Here is a 7,866-nt window from a genome sequence, read left to right as displayed (position 1 = left end):
TATTCCCCTCCCACACCTTTCTGGTAAGGGGGGAAATGAAAGAAAGCTGTCATGATACGAACTCAATTTATTTTTCCTCTCACAGAACCCATTAATTGAAGACCCACCATGTGCCTGATACTATATGTACATGAAAGATACAATAATTGCATTCATATACACATATATATTATATGTGTACATGTGAATATTATATATATACACATACACACATATGCATAAACACTCTCTCTATATATATATATGTGTATATATATATATATATATATATTTCAATTCTTTCATCTATATGTATATAATACCATTTATCTGGCCCCAAGAAAACAGCTATAAGGAGCCCTTCTGGAATTCTAACCTAGTTTCTACAACAAAAATATTTTTTCTTTCCTGTATACCATACTCATTCAGTAGCTCCTTAAGTTCAGGGACTATGTCTTAAATCTTTACATAGCCTACAGTCTAGAAATGAAAGAACAGAGTGAAAGACATGCATTTTAACCAGTCACTTGGGTAAATCCCATGACCTCCATGGGTCTTATATACTTTATTTATGGCTCAATAGAAATAACTCATGTTTATGGACTATTTACTCCAAGGCAAACATTGCTAAGCACATTATGCACATTAACTTAATTAACCCTTAGGATACCTATATCTATGTCATAAGTATAATTAAACCATTTGTGTGGAAGAGGAATAAGAGACCAAGAGAAATGAATAGTTTGGGCAAGTTCACAGAACTGCAATTGTAGGATCATGATTCAGACAGGTTCCCTGACTCTAGGCTGTGGCTTGCACCTTTAATTGCTGGACTGTGCAGCTTCGTGTGAGCCAGAAAGTCTCAAGGTCTCTTCCAGAACTGCAGTCTTGTACTTTATACAGCTGCACACTTCCTCATGTTGGAGGATCCTTGGTATTCCCTAACTTCCTTTTTAGAAACATTTATTAAAAAGTTCAAATTTAACTCTAATGTTGCTCTTACTTGTTTATCCTATAACTCCATTGCTCTTGCAGAGCAGAACTGGCTTCTCCAAATGATTTATGCAAGTCAACCTTACGGACCATTTCTCCACTAGCAATGCACTTTACCCTCTTAAAAAACAATGCATTTTCTTCTGAAATTACTCAAGGCTCTCTTTTTCTCCCCTCACATTTTTTTTTTGATTGATGGCAAGCATAACAAAAATGTTTACTTTTAGGTTCCATGTGTCAATCTTCCTCTCACTCATTCTGGTGGGGCTCATGATGGCATCATGGTTACAGTACGTGCTCTGCTCTCAGAGTCCAGTGCTGGTTGTGCCACGCAGTAACTAAAAGACCCTTGGCAAGTTATGGAATCTCTTTGTGCTTCTGCAAAACAGGCATAATAATAGTTTCTTCATAAGATTAATATGAGGATTTAATGATTTAATGAATACAAAGGCTCTTAAGTAACTCCCAACACATTGTAAATGCTTAGAAAATACTGTCTACTATACTTCTGTTTATCTCCTCAGATACCAGCCTCTTGTGATCACATTTCTATAGACTAAAAGCCAATTCCAACATACATGGAAAAGAGACAGCATATACTCCAGTGATTTAGAACATAGACTTTGGAATCAGAGAGACCTGGATTTACACTCTAACTATTTTTTTTTTAATTTTAAATTTTAGTTGTGGATGGACACAATACTTTTATTTTTGTGTGGTGCTGAGGATCAAACCCAGTCCTCATTCATGCTAGGCAAGTGCTGTACCACTGAGCTACAACCTTAGCCCCTGCACTCCAACTCTTTATTTGCTAGCTGTATGAGCATGGGAAAACACAACATCCCTGAGGCTGTTTCCTCATAATATTATTATTATCCTCCTAGATAGATATGAAGCTCAGATGTATATATACCCATCCTTAGCTAACTTTTATTGGGGGCTGCAATCATAGGATAGAAGAAGTAAAGGAAAAAGGAGTGGATAAAGGAAGGAAGGAAAGGAAATACAGGTGGTGTATAATCAATTTTGCCAGAACTTCAAGAGGAAACACAGGGCATCTGTAGGTGTGTAGAACTATCCATCAATTGAAGGAAGGGAGAAGAATTCATCTATGATCTACCTCTGGTCTTCTGCCTGTCATTAATCTTCAATCCATGAAGTCTTGACTCCTTCGTACTGCTAGTTGTCTCACCAGGTCCATCTAGGCTGTTATGACGAAGCCAGATCCTATGTTGTACAATGAACTTTCTGAGCCCAGAAGTGGTGTGAGAACCCAGCACCTGGATGGGTCTGGTTAGTTTAGACCTGACTGTTGGAGCTGCCATGGCTGTGTCAGAACTCAGTCTTACCCCAGGGGAGGCTGACACTGCTTTGTCAGTAGATGAGACAGGATTCTCTATTAAGCAAGCAGCCAAAGGCCAGGAAACAAGATGGTCTGGACGAATCTGGGGAAATTCACAATTGTCTAATATGATGCCCAATTCAGTGACTGGCAGTTAGTATGCATTGTAAAAGTGAATGTTGATACTGTTATTGGTACAAATACATAATCAGAGTGTTAAGAATTCTAGGACTATTTGTGGCATCTAGATATGTTTTATTTCCCAGAAGAATGATTCTGAGTTTATAAGGTGATGAGGCACCCAGAGTTTGCCTGACCATAGGCTGAAATTGGCTCTGTAATTTGTCAGGCCAGGTTAAAAAAAAAATGAAACTGTAGGACCTTTTGTTGAAAACTTACTGAGAATTTCAAGACAACACTGTAAGGTAATAACTAGCAATGAGCAGTGAAAGGGAAGGAGCTTATTGGAAAACATGTCAAAAGAAAAAGATTAATGGGATTAATTCTTGATAGGGTCCATTGAGGTTGGTGTGAAGCTAGGAATTATGGCTGTAGGTGTCTCCATTTGTGTGGGAAGGATAATTTCTTTACCGGCACAGGCACACTAAGATAACTTCTGACCAGCTACTCCAATGTCCACATCAACATGGGATTGACTTGTAGATGAAGACCCACTAAATAGGGAGTTCCAGAGAGGTCAAAAATTTCACCCCCTTCCCCCCGCCACATGAGGGAGGAGTTGAGCAGCTGACTGCAAGGAGTACAGAAGTGATCCCCCGTTCTCCAGGAGGGTATCAAAGAGTAATAAATTTGGAGACAGCACTGTCTCCTTTGTCTTCTCTGCTTGGAGACAGCCCACTCTCCCTCTGTCTCTCTCTGAGAGTGCCACTCTGCTTAAGCCTCACTTTGCTTTTATTTTACTTTCAACTCACTTTTCACTTTACTTTCACTTGTAATAAATTTTTCTTGTCTGGCTTTTGGTGGCTGACTTCAAATTTTTCTTTCTTTGGAACACAAGAACTGAGGTTTGGAGTTTCAGCTCCCTGCTGAAAACAGGGCAACACCACCCAAGCACTAATCAAGCACCAGGCATTTCTAAACATGGAACTGTATGCAGTTGTACAGGTCCCATGCTCATGAAGGCACCCTCCTAGAGGCTCCAGGGACATACCTCAGACGTCTCATCTTTCACCTGAGTTTAGACTAGCCCACATAACTCTTAACTTAATATTTTCTCCTTACCTGTAGAAATGGCCCAGTGGATACAAACTGACTACCATGTGTGGTGTTTAAGAGTCTTAGTTCTTAAATCACTTCTCCTCCACAGCCTTTTCTGTCTACACTTAAGTGTACAATGTTTTTTGGGAGCATGCACACAGATGGCTCCCAGAGTTCTGAGATGGAGCAGATGGGATGTTCTGAGGAGGTAGATGGAAAGAGGGCTTTTCCATGGTGAGAATGAGAAAGGAGGCAGATTATTATGCTTGTAAGGGTTTTGGTTGTAGAAAGTGAGATTAGTAGTTTCTTAAGAAAAGGGCTTTAAAGACAGATGAGGGGATGGCCGAGGTACCATATTGGGGGTGGGGGAAGGAAGTTCATATGCTAAACACAAACCTTACAGTTTTAACTGGGTCCAAGCTGTTAGTATCTAACCTTAAATTTTGTGAGTCTTAATAAACCACATAAATAAAATGTATCTCCTCTGTCTAGGATAGCTTAAAAAATTAAAGCTTAAGTCTTGTTGAAAGTGGAAACCGTTCTGTTCTGATACAATTCTTCATAAAAGAAACCAGGGCTCCTTGGAGAACTGGCTGATTCTAGGACTGAGGCAAGAAATATAAAATATAAATCTGGAGAGTCTTTTAGTACTGCAGAGTTAAGAATTACTCAAAAACAAAATGAGGGTTATGTCAAAGGGACACAGGTGCCACCAGGAAGGGTTCCCAATGGCACAGCTAGAATAATTTAACAAAACAAAAACATAGTATTGAATTATAACCTAAAGCATAAAATAAGTTTCCACGAGTCTAAAATGACATGAAAAAATAATTAATACAGAATAAACATGGAATAGACAAATTTTCTGTGCAGAAGAATTGCAAATAATTTATGTTGGGACCCTGTCCTCAGAGAAAGAGCGTAACTTCTCACTCCTTACATATGGACAGCACATAGTAACTTTATCCCAGAGTAGGGTGGAAATGAGGGGGGGGGGAGCAGTAGTTTTATAGTGAAAAACCCTGCAAAACTCTATATCATTAGCAGATCAAGGTTAACATCTGCAATAATAAGTCACATTGATATATTTCCTTGATATGGCATGATGAAAATGGCGCTTGATTCCTGTGGTGTTTCTCCTGCAAACCCATAAATGCTGTTGAGTTATGAGAAACACATCAAAGAAAGGTCCATAGCCAAGAGGAACCTAAGAAAATGTGATGACAATATATTGTGATATCTGGGACAAGATCTTAAAACAGAAAAAGGATTTTAGGGTAAAATTAAGGAAATGTGGATAAATGTGGATAAAGTTTGGACTTAATAGTAACATACTGATGCTGGTTTATTAGTTCTGATGAATGTGTTATGTAAGTATGTTTACACTAGAGGAAACTGAATGCAGGTTACATGGAAATTCTGCATTATCTTTGCAACTTTTTTAAAAATTTAAAAATTCTTCTAAAATGAAAATCTTATTGATAAATTATATAAACCATTCTGATTATGCTTTCTGACCTCTGACTTGGTCATTATGTCATCATTGTCCTTTCAGGGAATCTCTGATTACAGTCTCTTGACTTTGACTTAAATAGAGGTAGGAAAATTGGTTACTATTGGTAAATGATAAGCACACAGGCTAAATAATTTTAGGAGTGAACATCACTTTTTGTGATCTGCTGTAAACACTGTTGGCTACCAATCTGGCACAACTGCAGACTACTCAATAGGATGAACATGAGTTAGTCTTGGCAGTGATTAAAAACTTGGCCCAGCCTTGCAGAGTGGGAGGTTCAGAGGGACTACCCACCATCATTCCATCTTGGAGGTTTCTCCAGGTGTCCTGCTGCCTTGCTTTCCCTCCTGGTAAGTGTAGAAGAGGTTATGGTTGGGAGGGAGCAGCTCAGCACCATGCACTCTTGAAGCAGTGGCTTCCTTAATCTCCACAGTAACCCTGTGCTAGGAGGGAGGAAATCACTGGATTGCTATCCTGTCAGAGTTGTGCTTGGGGACCCCCATGTTATCCAGCACTGGGCTCTGATTGCCCCTGAAGACACAGTGCCATCCAGGACCTTTGAAACCTGGGGATCTGAGGGGCCCCACTCCAAGGAGGTACTGGGTAGGGGTGTGGCCCTTTCTACCTCCGGCAACTTCTGCAACAGTGCCCCTCCTGAACCTCTTGCTCTTCTCTACCTTGGGGCAGGTGTGTCCTCGGTTGAGAGAGTGCTGGCACCTCCAAGATGGGCTGGGGAGACTGCTACTATACATACACTGAGCTCCTGGACATTTCTCAGCACGTCAAGCAGAACCCCAAAGAGCTCATGATCACCTGGATCCTACAGGTGTATGACCAGGGGGACTCAGCTCTGTCCCTGAATTCCAGGGAGCTGACACTGCTGGGTGACCTAATCCAGGATGCCATTTTCAGCTATCACCGCAAGATGCTGCTCACCTGGCTGCTGCAGGCCTGGTATGGACACTGGGTTTCTTCCTGCACTTCGAGGCCACTGAACTGCCCTTCTGTCCTTGAACCACCGTGGAGGTGGGCATCCAGATGGTGCGTAAGCTGGGCATGCTCAACTGAATCCACCATGAGCCGCCCTCACCACCCTCACCTCCTGCACCCGAGTATGCCAGAGGATGTGCCTTTCACTCAGGCCCTGCAGCAGCGCCTTCTGACAGCGGTGCCCTCTGAGCCGTGGCTCTCACTGGTCAGCCTGTTAGTCAAGGGCATGACCGTGCTGGGGGTTGCGATGAGATCCAGCTCATTGCTAATGTGGGTTTGCTTTGGTGCCAGAGCCAGCCAGGCTGTGCCAAGCTCATGCTGGGGCCGGACCCCACATGCAAGGACCTCACAGGTTGGCTGCTTAGCTATGGGGTGCCCAGGGAGAGGGTGAATGAGCGGCCCACCAAGGTCCTCCTTGAGCTGTGCATCAAAGAATCCAAGCACTGGGGCAGCCAGCCAGTCTATGGGCCAGGAGAGGAGCAGCTGCCCCCACCCCCCTACGCTGACCAGGTCTGCCGGGAAGAGTCTCCCTCGTGCCAGGACTAGCCCCTCCCACTAGCCCACCCAGTGGGTGCGGTGGGAGGCCAAACTAGAAGAGCTGCTTTCAGCCTAGAGTTCAGAGAGGGTGCATTTCCCATGTATCTCAAGCACCCTTACTCATGGTCAGGGGCCCCAGAAGAAAGGGGCGTCCTTATCTCTGGCTGCTCTTGTTCGTTAACACTGACCAGAGTCATGAAAAGAGTCATGAAAACAGCCACTTGCCCAATTGGGCCTTGGAGTGGGTTGTGCCATTTTGTTAATCTCAGCCTGGCATCAGCATGATTGGGCACAGTAGTGGACCCTCCCTCTGCCATTTGAGCCCCCAAACACTACAGGCCAAGTGGAAACCCCATGGCCCACAATCCCTGACATCTTGTTTTTACTTTTTTTTTTTTTAAGTTTTAGATGCAATATTTTTTTTTAAAGAGAGAGAGAGAGAGAATTTTTTAATATTCATTTTTTAGTTTTCGGTGGACACAACATCTTTATTTTTTATTTTTATGTGGTGCTGAGGATCAAACCCAGTGCCCTGCGCATGCCAGGTGAGCAGGCTATCGCTTGAGCCACATCCCCAGCCCTATTTTTACTTGATATTTTTTCCCTTTGCAATGTTTTCCCTCTCCAGGTCTTGTTTTTCTTTTAACTATTGTAATGCTTCCATTTTAAACTGTGCTTTGCTGAATGCCCCCAGAGAGGGGCTACCCATCCCTCCAGGTGGGTCTGGTTTCTCTAATCTGTACATGTGGCCCCCCACAAGTCTCTGAGGTAGGTTTAGGGCATGTGAACCAGAATCACAGCTATGGGGACAACTGGTGGTTCTGCTCTCATTAAATGGTTCACTCATTAAAAAACAAAAACAAACACACACACACACACACACAAACATGACCCAGCAAGCACAACAGGAAGCATAGTTTTACATCACATCAGGAGACTTCCCCAGATCTCTGACTTTCATAACAGCAACATTGGGCTGTGATTTGGAGGTGAATACTACTCACCAGGAACAGGTATTCCCATAATAAGCAACAATCCCATTTTTATTCCATCTGCATTAAAACCATCTGTCATAAGAGAAAAAGCAGGCAAAAAAAGGATTCCTAAGACAAATATTTATTCCTTGCCTTTGATAGATATAAATGTGCTAATTGGCATTTTGAATATTGAGAATTATGGGGAAAACATATAATTAATATTACCACTTAAACGTTTGACCTTACCTTCCACAATAGATACAATTATCTAATTAAAGAAGATGTAAATGCCAAAAGTAGAAGAGACATACTAC

General features: G+C 42.1%; 1 non-coding gene and 1 pseudogene across 1 annotated transcript; both read left to right on the top strand.

The window, feature by feature from the left end:
• The first annotated feature begins 5,541 nt into the window (after positions 1–5,541).
• LOC114088899 (small nucleolar RNA SNORD88) lies at positions 5,542–5,632 on the top strand. Its single transcript, XR_003582084.2, has one exon. It is a non-coding gene; the product is annotated as a small nucleolar RNA SNORD88 (small nucleolar RNA).
• Positions 5,633–5,772: 140 nt separating this feature from the next.
• Positions 5,773–6,584, top strand: LOC114086154 (Friend virus susceptibility protein 1-like; annotated as a pseudogene).
• Positions 6,585–7,866: the final 1,282 nt, after the last annotated feature.

The sequence above is a fragment of the Marmota flaviventris genome, chromosome 3, assembly GCF_047511675.1.
Source record: "Marmota flaviventris isolate mMarFla1 chromosome 3, mMarFla1.hap1, whole genome shotgun sequence".
Classification (NCBI taxonomy): domain Eukaryota; kingdom Metazoa; phylum Chordata; class Mammalia; order Rodentia; family Sciuridae; genus Marmota; species Marmota flaviventris.
This window is presented reverse-complemented; position numbering and strand designations above follow the sequence as displayed.